The following is a 12366-nucleotide window of genomic DNA, read 5'->3' as shown; positions in this document are numbered from 1 at the left end:
ACCCCTCTGTTTTAAGTACATCAGTACATCCAGTCTTTCCCGTATTTATGTATATATACATTATTTCCTTTTTCAAGCTTTGATCTCCAACATTATCCAAGTATACAAGTTATATCAAAATAGAAAGGTTATAAAGAACATTTACAGTCCGAGAGGCTTGACACATGAGAATAATGAACCAGTGCTTACCTTCTCTGAATGAAAATAGGGAAGTATTTATCTGACTTTGAAACATTGTTTGTTCAGTGCCTGAGAGAGATAGTTCCCCACTGTTTGTTTTAGTTACAGTTTGACTAAATTATCTGCGGAGTGACAGTGGCCTGTAAGTGTCAGTACAGCAGCTCCACTTGTTTATGGTTCTTACCCTTCATGGAGAAAGTCCAAAGGTAGAAACTTCTCCAGTATTTCATTGTTGAGTCACCTGTGTGGGCTTTCCCAGTTCAAGAAGGCCATGTTGTGTCAACTAATTATATTATACCTTTTGTTTTAGCATTCAGAAACATTTGCTTTACCAGGACAAATTATTCTTTTCACCACAATCTGGAATGTCTGCCAGTTACTTAGTATATGGCTCCCTTATCTCTTTCTCAATAATTAAAATAAATCGAAAAGCATTCCAAAATGTAACACATCTGTAACTGTATGTAGTTACAAATGCACTGAGACACGTGCAAAACACAAATACTAAATTCAGAGTGTAACTGCAAATATTTAAATGTACACTATGTACATAGATTATACATACATAGTAAATTAGGAGTGTAAGACGCAGAGAAACATGAGCCTTTGTCTCATCACAAAGAAGGAGTCAATAATGATTCAGGTTATAGACTAGCCTACAAACTGTACAGTATAGGTTGTCCAATGAACATAAATAACTAAATATGTATCTGCGATAGGTCTTGAGTATTTTGCTCAAGTAAGATGCAAAAGCACTTTTAATAATATCATTATTTTTACCATGTACAGGATTCCATTTTTACACTGGGGTGGTTTGTGAATATGCTGAAGTTGTTCTTAGATCCCACTAGTATTAGTTTTTCATGTTGTCCCTCAGTTTGGGGCACATTTATGATGGAACAGAAAAAGTTTGAATAAATAACATCATATTTGTAATGTTGTTGCTCTGGTGCTTATAAAAGCTCATATAGACTGGAAAGAAACCCAGAATCAGGGTTTTGGAGTTAAATTAACTTTATTACCATTATTTACAATGCCAAATGTATCCTGGCAAACTATTTGACAGGGTTTTAGTGCTGATCCAAGAGTGAGTGTCTGTTCCCTGTACCCCTGCTGCCATAAAAACCCACTGACCTCTGATCTGGATCTGTACCAGACACTGCAGCTTCTCATCTCAATAGTCTTACACAGCACAAATCCAGATAATACAAATAACCCAGCAGGACGTTTGCATTTTTCAGATTCTAACCACATCACATAATCAGGAAAGCAGACCTCGGGAAATGTTATATCATATCATATAACAATTTAATATATGAAGGCAAGAGTCTCTATCCCTGGACCTGACATCTATCCAGTAGGTTTTACAGATCATCACAAGACACTTATTTTGAAAGATCAGGAACAATCAAACATGTGATTTGTTCAATTAAGCAAGTGAAACCCTTGTTTTCTAAATTCTAGAATGTGTATGTGCTCAAAGTAGAGGCTGCACAATTGCTAGAAGCCTCAGCTGATTCTAAAGCAAAGGCTGAGCCTTGGTGCTCATTCAGTATATTGCAGTAATCAATTCCCTGACTAAAGAAAACAAAATCTCTTGGGCCCATAAACAAAGGACATGCTCTTTTCATTTCATGTGTAGTCTACCAAACATGGTTGCAGTACCAGAAGCAGGAAAAGAATATTAACAGTTGTTCATTTTTTATGTCAGCTCACTTCTAAGGTGTGGTCATCTTTGAATAATCGTAATTAATAATTGTCACGGGGGCAGCAGTGTGGAGCAGTGGTCAGGGTTCTGGACTTGTAACTGGAAGGTAGTGGTTTTAAATTCCAGGTGAGACACTGCTGTGTACCCTTGAGCAAGGTACTTTATCCTAATCGCTTTAGTAAAATATCTTGTTGTATAAATGGGTGCAAATGTATGTCAAATCAAAGCCTCAGATAATAAATTAATCATTAATAGGTTTATCAAAATGAGTTAAGCTAAGATTCAGAGTTAAAAAGCAAAACACAAGAATACTTGCAGGTGGGAGTAATGATTCCTCTAGCTTGTGAGACCAGAATATTGCTCTAAGCCTGAGTTTGTGTTACAGCTCAGAAATATTTATGGCGATTTTTATATTCAGTATATTTGGAACCCAGTTCTCTCTTTACACAGTTAGACACAAAACTAATACATGACTATTAGGTCTTAATGGCTAATTACTAAATCAGAATTTAAAACTATTTCAGTTTTGCTTCACATCATGTGAAGGACTGTTTAAAGGATGTGTAATTTCCCATGTCCTAGAGTGAGTTTTATTTAGTCTGGCGATTGGTTACCTGTGTTGTTTACTTAAAATTGTGATTTTTTTAAGATCAGAAACAGCACAGAATGTTGTAATATGGAGTCTCTCATCATTGTCTCACACACACTCACACACACACACACACACACTAATAGTTTAGGTGTGAGTGCAAATGTGTTACATTTTTTTAGCTAAGATCCTAACAACACAAAGACTTTCAAATGGGTGGTGTGCTAGACCCAGACGATCATTCAGAATGCCATCTTGACACAATCTGTAGTGCACCCTAGCATTACTGATTAAACTATTTCATGTAATAGGCAAGACAGGATACAAAACCTGTATTCTACTGACAACACTACTAAAACCTCTAATGTGAGATAGGGGCTTAAATTAGTCTGAACAGGATTTTTCTTGTAACACTTCAGTTGTTGCAAATTCTATTGTTAAATTCTGTAAAATCCATAATGGAAGCAGATTATACTGTACATTAATATAGTGCTAATAACTTAATAGTAACTGATCCCTACCAAAGATTAATAATGTTTAATATCAAGATATTTAATATTTATGTATATAAACATTTAATTATTTATTTAATTATTTGATGACTTAGTTAATTACGTGTTCTGTATCTGTGAAGTGTCATTTGCCATGCCTAACTGTTACAAATGTTACTTTTAACTAGAGTACATATCCTTCAAAAACAGCTCCTGTGACTCATTTTTAAGGTCCAAAAAACTTAAACCCAGAGGTTTCTGTGGCAACAGGAGAGCAGATGATGCTTGTTCAGAAAACCTTGTATTATAAGTATGATTACTCATACAGTAAGTATAATACCTAGGAAAGAAAAGGAAACTTAACTTTGTTTTATGTGACTGGGCACTGGAGAATGTAAGGTCAGAAAGGTATTCTTTTGCCTAGGAAATCTCAGAACGTGAACGCATTGCTGTCTGTCCAGATGCCAACACATACTGTATTCAGTTTCTTCTAGTTTATGGGCATGCACAGTCATTAAAAGTAAAACTGTCATATAACTCAAACACACAGCATAGGACAAGCAATGGCAGTGAGCACTTGGGATTCTTCCAGCATTAAATCTTCACTGTTATTTTACTGCAGTTTTCACTCAAGGAGTGTAGCAAAATAACAACACAGGAAACAGTGAGTTAGAACAAGCTTCTGATAGTAATGTGTTTATGTTGATGCATCATTTAACCTCACAATATATCCTCCATGCAATGTGGGGAAGCAATGTAAAGTCAAACAGAATGTTAGAATAAATAATGAAGGGACAGAATTTAGATCAGTGAATGCTACTGTATGTCAATATGAACATTGTGCTAGTAAGATGTTGTTTAGAGTGATGTGTACAAGTTTGCTCACCACATTACAAGAAAGATAGTGCTGCTGAGAAGCTGAGCAATGCAAATGTCCCAGGGCTTACAGAAAAAGAATGCCCTACCCTTGCCAAATGCCAAAATAATATTTTTAGTCTTGAACAGAGGAAAGTATGAGGGGGCCTGTTTCAAGTATTCAAAGTCCTCAAAGTCATTGATGAAGTCAACCTCAATGACTTCATCTGACTCCACAGTGAAGTGTGAACCCATGTCAGGATTTCAGAAAGGGGTGAGTTGTTGGACCCCTGTGCGAAGCCATGAGGAAGGGAGTTCAAGCAAAAGTAAATCCAATATTCCAAATCCAAGTCAGGCAAGAGCGAAGCCAAAAGTAGGAGAACCAGGTCGGGTAGTCAAAGGAGTCAGGTCCAGAATAGTAGCAGGCGCACAAGAGAAAGCTGTGGAAAGCTTCTCAATAGTGAGCGTACAGTAGGTAAGCCGGTGAAGAGTGTTTAAATATTGAAGAGAGAGACGTGGTTGGATAATTAGTTCCTGGATGAGCGTGTGTGGAATTTAGCACGCGAGGGAATGCCAGGGCGCTTACGGGAGTCAGTATGACCCAGGGACACATTTGGAAATGAAAACTGTGAACAGTAGGCGCGTCTTTAAGCAAAGGAATATGGGAGTATGGATTTGACTGGATGGAATAAGGTATCCAGCCATGTTATTGAAACTGATGCCCTGGCATCCGTGCAGGACAAGACACTCCTCGGTTAGCCACCAAACAAGCTAGATAGGATAAAAACCTCCCGCTAGTCTGAATGCTTCCTTAAATAACCATAAAAAGAACTGTAAAAACCAAACGATACTGAAGGTAATCTGAGATGCTTACAAACATACAGTATGTCAACATTTGGGCATGTTTGATTCAAGGGGACCAAATGCAACACCACTTACACAATACTTTAATAATTAATTGTAGCCATATTACTGCCAACTCTTCATTACTATTTAAATCTTGCTGTAAGTATTGTTACACATGATAAGAAAAATCAACAATTTTTCACCTACTGTATAGGCTCGCCACTGAGATAATTACAACAATTCATATTAGACAGAAAGTTGATGAAGAGAAGTAGATCTATTACATTTAAATCACCTACAGTACTCAGACAATATTTTGTTATAAACAATTACTTTGTTATATAACAGTTTATTAATGTGTTGTTAAAATTTAGCACTTTATGAATAGGTGTATACAAAGGTGACACAGAGGTGCACAGTCAACTGGCAGTTTGTTGTCATAAAACGAGTCCTCAAAACATCCCTAATTTCTAGGTGAACTATGCAGTTCTAATCTAAAGAAAAACTAGAGATTCTATACTGGATAGTAGAAGGAAAGAGGACAAACTATTGTTTCACCAGGTGCGACATATCCAAATAGTTGTACAGAAAAAGATTTAAGAGATCTCTACCAAGCCTTACCAGCAGTGATTTTCTGTTCATTTTCCATTATACTTGAAAAGAATTCTGAATGATGAGCAAACGTTTTTTTGTGTGTGTGTGTGTGGGAGTCTTCCATAATTAAAGAAAACTCACATCAAAATCAGCTTTTATTTTCAGGAGGCCCCAGTTTTTTTCCACATTATTTCTGAAAATTAATACACACAAGCGTGTTGCTGTGTTTTAGAAAACTTTTTTTTTCTCAAATGTAAACAGTGTTATTGGATTATTACGACAAAACCAATAGATCGTTTAAGAGGAAAAGGGAAAAAAACACCAAACATGTTTTTTAAAAAAGACTAAAAGCAGATAGATTCCTTCCGCACAGCCTATTCAAGATTATTATTTAAACACCTGCCAACATTTTATAAAAGCAAACATAAGAGCTCTTGTAAGATAGACATTGCATTATTGCTGTACATTTTTATTATAAATGTTATTACATTAAGACACCGAGAATTTACAAGAAATTATTGCAGAGGTAGTTTTTGTGCTCCTTAGAAAGAGGAGCTTTTCAAATGTATAGCCTTCAAAGATTTAGTGTTTGGGGAACTGGATTTACATGGTCAAAAATCAGCATCAGTACAGCTGTTGTATGTCTTCATAAAATGATTTATTAATATAATTACTGTATATGATTCTGTATTTTCAATGTCCTGTAAACATCTCTTTGATAATTGATTATACCCTGTTTATTTCGGAAAACGCGTACTGAATGTTTGGTTGTATTACTCTATTGATTTAAACTAATTGTTTGAGTATTCTCTTTTATGTATAATTTCTGTTTGTATGAAAACATTTACAAAACGAGAATTTTTTTTCTATAAACTTCACATTTGAAACTAGTTTCTAGAAATGGTAATTTAGTTATTTTATACAATATATTGTGGAAGGGCATTGATATATAGTATAGTATTATTTTAAATTAGATGATTAGATTAATCTTCTTTATTTGTGTTGAATGATTAAATTAAATAGTTTTTAATACGAATCCACACACTTTTGAAAGCCAAATAGTAACATGTTAGCATAGAAGATATAATAATTGGATAGTCAGTGTTCGGTCTTTGATGCGGAAACGTCTCCTTCACACTAAATGCTTTACATACCACAATGTTCAGGAGTCTTTCCTTTTTTCAAAATATTTGAAAAAAGCTAAAACTACAATAGCAAGTTACCGTGGAACGAAAGATGTGGTTAAACTGGCTAAAGACCAGATCTTTTCTTGTACTCGAGTCAAGAATTGCAGCCCAAGAATGTAGATTGTTTGCGTGTAAATCGTAAGCTTTTTTTGAGGCTGATTGCGGTTTATTTTCTTAATTACTCTTATAAAGGGAGCAAGTGAGTGTGTAAAGGTGACTTAACCCCTGCCAGTGAAACCGCAGTCTGATTGTTGATTTGTAATATTTCATGTCCAGTCGTGGACTACTCACTTGATAACGGCAGATGAGATGAACGATTAGTCCTATGTTTATTAAAATAATAAACCGTTTCTTGGCAGCTCCGGGGGTTAGCGTACTGACACGTCAGTCTGTTCAACGCAACCAAGAGTGTGCAGGTATTTTTATTTGCTGAGCTCATTGTATGTTTATATAATGCAATTAGAATGTTAATTATATCGTATTGATTATTTAGTACAGTACATAAGTTCAGAAGAGGAGATAAAAATTGAAGTTCTGTGTCACAAACGTATACTTCACTAATGCCTGTCTCACCAGTTTTTCATATTATGTATGCGTTATTAATGTTTTATTTCCGACGAATTGCACATTCTTTTACAGGGTGTCGCGAGTGGGGACACAACGAAAGTCACCGTGCTGTGTTAAGCATGTCGAGGCGGAGAATTTAAATGACAGTGACCTCTGCTGGGGATACGTGGAAGTGCACTGAGGTGATGCGAAAGCACAGGAAATACACTGAATGCGCTTGGCTCCTATGAAGGTTTGCACCTTTTCGGTAATATGCCTGTTGTACATGGCGCTGAAGTTCACTTCCGCCGTGGCCATAATTCAGATAATCACTGACACCAGCCCTGTTCCTTGAAAGTTCCTGCCTAGTCCAGCTTGTAGGTTACTGGGATTTAAGGAGTATGAACACGTTATCAACTGATTAGGCAAGTAATCCTATTAGTAGCCCTGTTATGACGGCTCTGGTCTTTGAAGGCTGAAGGGTCTTCATATGTGTGCCAAGTTATCTCTAGATTGCTTCTAGACCTGGTTTAGTTCTTCTGTTTCTGCTTGTAAAGTGATTGATATTTAGGTTTAGAGGATCTAGATTTAGGTAGCACAACCAGATAGTCCTACAACCTGAAATAAGGTATCTTCAGCTGCCCTTCATTTCACATTACTGTGGTGTTACCACTACCTCTGTTTGTGGAGGAGAATCCCAGTCTTTAAAGTGATATATACTGTATAAAGGTCCAGGCAAGTTATAACTACTGTTTATCTTTAGATGGTCATACTTAGCTTTGCATTCATGCTTAAATTGTTTCATCGGCTTGATATAGTTTGTTTTGCTTTTTAATGGAACCATACCATGGTTTTCAAACCTTTTGGCATGATGTTGCTTTCAAGTATTTTTGTCTGTTCTGTTTTCATCATATGGTATCACAATAACTTTTTAATGAAATTTGAAATAATACAATGAATGCTCCACAGACAAGACCTGTAACAAAAAGAAAGAAGGGCTTGTTAATGTCAGTAGAGACCGAAAATATCTTGAAGGGTACAGGCGTCAGTGACGTCCAGATTTCTGCGGTACAGTGGCTGTGTATTTTGCAATTTAGATTTGCTCTGTCTTTCCACAGGCAAAGAGTCCTTGGTTTGCAAGAACTTATTTGCAGAGCACACAAGTCTGGGCAGTGGAGGCACAAAGAGCTTTTTATACAGCAGTGATTGCCTTAAACCTAACGGCACCACCTTGCACACTGCCAGTGAGATTATATTCCACGAACCTGCTGATGTAGGGCACTTTTACCCGAGGGAAAGTCCCAAAGGGAAAGTTTGAGGTCAGTCACTCAATTCCTGTGAAACAAGTGGACCAGTGTCCCCTATTCTCTTGGTGAAATTTAAGACATAAAAAAAATACAAAAATACACATGGCTTGGGACAAACAACATCAAAAACCTTGCCAATATAAACATCTTTTGCAGAAAAATATATCTTAAAGCTCCACAGGTTTTCAGGGGTGACTCCTTTTCAGTTGTCCTTGGATTTTGTAGAGTAGTTTTGGTTGGGGCCTTTTTCCTGCCTGCCCATGTTCATACAGGTAGAGCTTCGCCTCTGTGTGTGCTGAGAAGAGACAAGTACAGGTTAATTTATTTCCTGAAATGTTGTGCATTTTACTCTTTCTGCTTTTCCCTGTGACATTAACCTCTACTTGTGCGTATGCTTATATTTGATTATTTGGAAAACTATACACCTGCTCTAAATAATTATTGGATTGAGTGTGGTAAATGTTATCTCCTTTAAAAATTGTAACTCTTAAAACATTTCTGGTTGAATAAATACAATTTCTCATATAATGGTGAAGTCCTCTGTAGGATGTACCGAAATTGACTTTTAAATATTTAATACATTGATCATGGCGGATTTCTATCCCTGAGAGTGAATTTGTTTTCATACAGAATTCCTCTGTCCTAATCCCCTTTTAAAATGCCAGTTATTGAGGAATTGAAATTAAACTAACCAAACTGGCACAGGGAGAAACAAATCGTTTCTCTTGAGAGACTGTTTTAAAACGTTCGATGAACCTCAACCCTTTTATGGTATTGCAGTTTGAAAGTTGCATGTTTGTTTCAATGACAGTAAAATAACTTTGGTTTGGTTTCTAGAGTTTTCTGCCTTCTGTATTTGGCCTTTAAATCTTTTCAGATTAATTTTCTTTAAAGCACTGTGGATATATTATGTAGATTGCTTTCAATAAATGATGTACTTTACTTAGTATGCTACCTATTGTAACCTCCTGACAGTATTATTCTGTAGAGCTACATTTTTCACATTTTGAGAACATTGCCTTCCAGGCATTCTTGATGTTCTTGAACAACAGTACTTCCTGGCATGTTTCAGTCAATAGCTCTCAATGTACTCTTAGCTTTATGTACTGGATATGCAGTTATTCATTACCACCAGACATATGCTAAGCAGCCACCTAGAAACTGTAATAATTAACCACATTGTGTTTTACTGGTATTTGGATTACCCATGCAGTCTCTTTCAGAAATTAGAGATATTTATCCCTGTGCATTTAAAATAGGAAACATGTGCTTTAGCAGCTGGGCCCAACAGTGAAGGTCTGCCTCGGAGACTCCACACAAAATCTTCATTAGTTTCATATACAAAAGTAGATGTTTAAAGTAAAAGAGACACTTATTAACCGGGTATTGCATTACTCCTATTATTTTAATAGTTGAATTTCAAAGTTCACAAAAACAAAGCCCACAACTAAATGAAATAACAAAGACATTAGTGAGAGTCGTGTGCCCTAAAATAATATCTTTAAGTTCAGTGAGTCAAAGAACACCAAAAAGCCTATACAATGATCTGCAGAAAAGCTTAAACAATTTACTTTTCTGTGCCCCCTTCCTCTTGTAATATAAATGAGTAGAAACACATACTGTTCAGTTTTCTTATTCTTCATTGTAAAAGCACAGCAGTCTTGCTGAACGCTTGAGGGGCCTGATTTTTACTGGAGAGAACATGTTCAGAGACACATCAATGGGGAATAGGTTTGGTGCTTTGTCAAAGTTCATTTTTTAAGATTTAAAATTAACAATCATTTACAGGGTCATGATGTTAGTCATCTTTTAAGTCATTAATGTCTTTAATTAATTAAGATTAATTCAATTGTGTATTAACAACTCAAGTGCCACTTTGTTACCATAGTGATAATTGCAAAGTATGTTGTAACAATGGTGTAAAAATCTATTCTGAAAATGTTTCAAGAACAAACAAAATAAGAAGCATTGAGCTGCACGTCAAAGGTTTAGTCAGGTGAAGTCACAGATTTGTATTACTATTATCAAAATGTTGCCTCACTAAAAATCAAATTGTGTTTTATACATGTTAGATGTGCTTGTAGGCACCAAAAGGCCCCATGTAGCTCTGTTGGTAGAGCATGAGACTCATAATCTCAGGGTAGTGGGTTTGTGTCCCATGTCAGGTGCCAGGTCCTCCTTGTTGGAGGTTGGGCACAAGGCTAACAACCCTGTCCTGTAAAAAAAGTAATGTTATGGTATGAGCAACAGGATGCTGCTGCTCATACAGTACGTGCTAGAAGGCATAATGGGCAACCATCCATAGGCACCAACTCCATGAGTCTCAGGCTCACAGGAATGTAGCTTTGACACAAGGAAAATGTAGTAGATATCCAGTGCACAGGGAAGCAGGTACAATGTTCTAGTGAAATGTGTGCAGTACAATTCAACAGGTTTTACTTTATACACATGTAGGTGGTCTAGCACCTGTGACTTGCTTGACCCATAATTTATTATCTTCTTCATCTGGAACCCTGTACTGTACTTACCAATAAACTAAAAAGTGACAGTTACGAATATACTTGGTACTTGCAAAGAGTGGTGCCAAACTCCTCATTATTAGAGTCCCACTCTTGCATTGGCTCTTATTTTAATTAAGTTTTTGTTTTTTAATCTTCTGAATTTCTGGGAAGCAAATAGGTGGATGTTTAAATCGGAGTCATTGTCTATTTCTTTCCAAACCTGTGTGACCTGTGAATAATCTCAGCTGCTAAGCCTTTCAGAGCCATCTGGGTTTTCTGTTTCCTCAATGTATACAAGACAAGCAGTGGTTTGTAGCCTAAACAACTGTAAAGTGCATTCAAAACCAGGCAGTACATTTCAAGTTCTGCCAACTATGCAGCCAAACACATGTTTAAAGCATTGGCCCAGTGAAAAAAGAATTTCACCCTGAAATATGACAAGATAATCACAAAGCATCAAGCCATAAAGGAGAAAGTACACACTTTGAGTCGGTGCAACGAAAGTTTGGATTCCCGGTGGTTACTGTTTTGGCCCCAGAGTAAGGGTTAGGCATCAGGCCTCCACCTTAGTGATGCAAAAATAATTCAGTTCTTTAAGCCAACATTAAGAGCTCACTTCACCTTCACCAAAGTCAGTGATGTCTCCCGCTCTTCCCAGCATCAGCTGGTATCAGTTAATCTTTAGCAACCTCTGCTGAGATCTGGCCTGCAGCCACCCATGAGAACAACAGATAAAAGAATGAAGACAGCCACGGCCCAAGACACACACTGAGAACACAGAGTCCAAACATAGAAGAAACGAGAAAGAGGCTGACGGATCAGCATGCTTAGTGTATGTAAGAGTCATGCAGACATGTGTTTGACTTTGAGCACAAAGAGGAGGCTCTCTGGGGTGCCTAGAGACAAATTCCAAAAGAGATAATTAAATAAGCATTTTCACTTTTTGATAAAAAAAGAAGGAAAGAGCCTGGGACCTGGAAATGACTTCAGCAACAAAGACAAACATTAGAAACTCAAGAGAAGAGCAAAGTAATACAGTATGTTGTATTAGTTTCCTATCATCATTGCAGTAACTGCATAACTGATTGATATGTGCAGTACTGTATATGTGCAGATAATTTTCATTTAATTTTGTCTGCTTCAGCTGAAGTATTTGGAAAAGGCTTTTAATACTTTGTTCCATGTACAGCGAAAATACTTCAGTTCTCTGATAATCAGAGTGCAATATTGGAAAAGCAATGCAAAATGTGTAAAAGTTTTGTTATGTTATTTAATCTTTCTCATATATTCACTTCAAGTATGGTTTCTTCACCCGTTTGTCTTTGCCGACACACTAATTTAATAGTTAATTTATTTTCAATATTTAGGACTGTTTTTAATCTACTTTTATTCTTATCACTCACAGCTTCAAACAACTTGAAAGTTCCTTCTCAGTTTCTTTTTTCCTGCAAGCAGTTCCTTAAAAATCCCACTTGAAAACAGGACTATGTGTGATTCGACCCCCTCAGAAATCCTATTCTATGGCAATTTCAGACAATTGTTCATCATCGTGATTTGAATTG

At 36.5% G+C, this 12366-nt stretch overlaps 1 long non-coding RNA gene across 1 annotated transcript in view; it reads left to right on the top strand.

The window, feature by feature from the left end:
- The window catches only part of LOC107077143 (uncharacterized), a 54250-nt gene that overhangs the window by 139 nt on the left and 41745 nt on the right, over window positions 1–12366 (top strand). Inside the window, exon 2 of the long non-coding RNA XR_001478249.1 lies at window positions 7090–7249. This is a non-coding gene — a long non-coding RNA (uncharacterized lncRNA). The remainder of the gene's footprint in view (window positions 1–7089; window positions 7250–12366) is intronic.

The sequence above is a fragment of the Lepisosteus oculatus genome, chromosome 1, assembly GCF_040954835.1.
Source record: "Lepisosteus oculatus isolate fLepOcu1 chromosome 1, fLepOcu1.hap2, whole genome shotgun sequence".
NCBI classification, from domain to species: domain Eukaryota; kingdom Metazoa; phylum Chordata; class Actinopteri; order Semionotiformes; family Lepisosteidae; genus Lepisosteus; species Lepisosteus oculatus.
The sequence above is the reverse complement of the archived record's forward strand: the minus strand, read 5'-3'. Positions and strand labels throughout refer to the sequence as shown.